Genomic DNA, 203 nt, shown 5'->3' with positions numbered 1-203 from the left:
AAGAGAGCCAGGGCCCAACCAGGCTGTATAGTTTGCCAACTCTCCAACCTTCTGGTTCGCCGCCATGGAGAGACATTATTTACAACGGAGTCTTTGGTAGACAATGCTGGGGTACCCGCGGCCATCTTTCGTTCCTTTTCTGTTCTCCATATGCAACAGCATCTGCTGTTGCTCCGGCCATCCCATCGGCTCCTCTTCACCGC

This window comes from Bombus impatiens, unplaced genomic scaffold, assembly GCF_000188095.3.
Source record: "Bombus impatiens unplaced genomic scaffold, BIMP_2.2 scf_0142, whole genome shotgun sequence".
In the NCBI taxonomy this organism is placed as follows: Eukaryota; Metazoa; Arthropoda; class Insecta; order Hymenoptera; family Apidae; genus Bombus; species Bombus impatiens.
The sequence above is the reverse complement of the archived record's forward strand: the minus strand, read 5'-3'. Positions refer to the sequence as shown.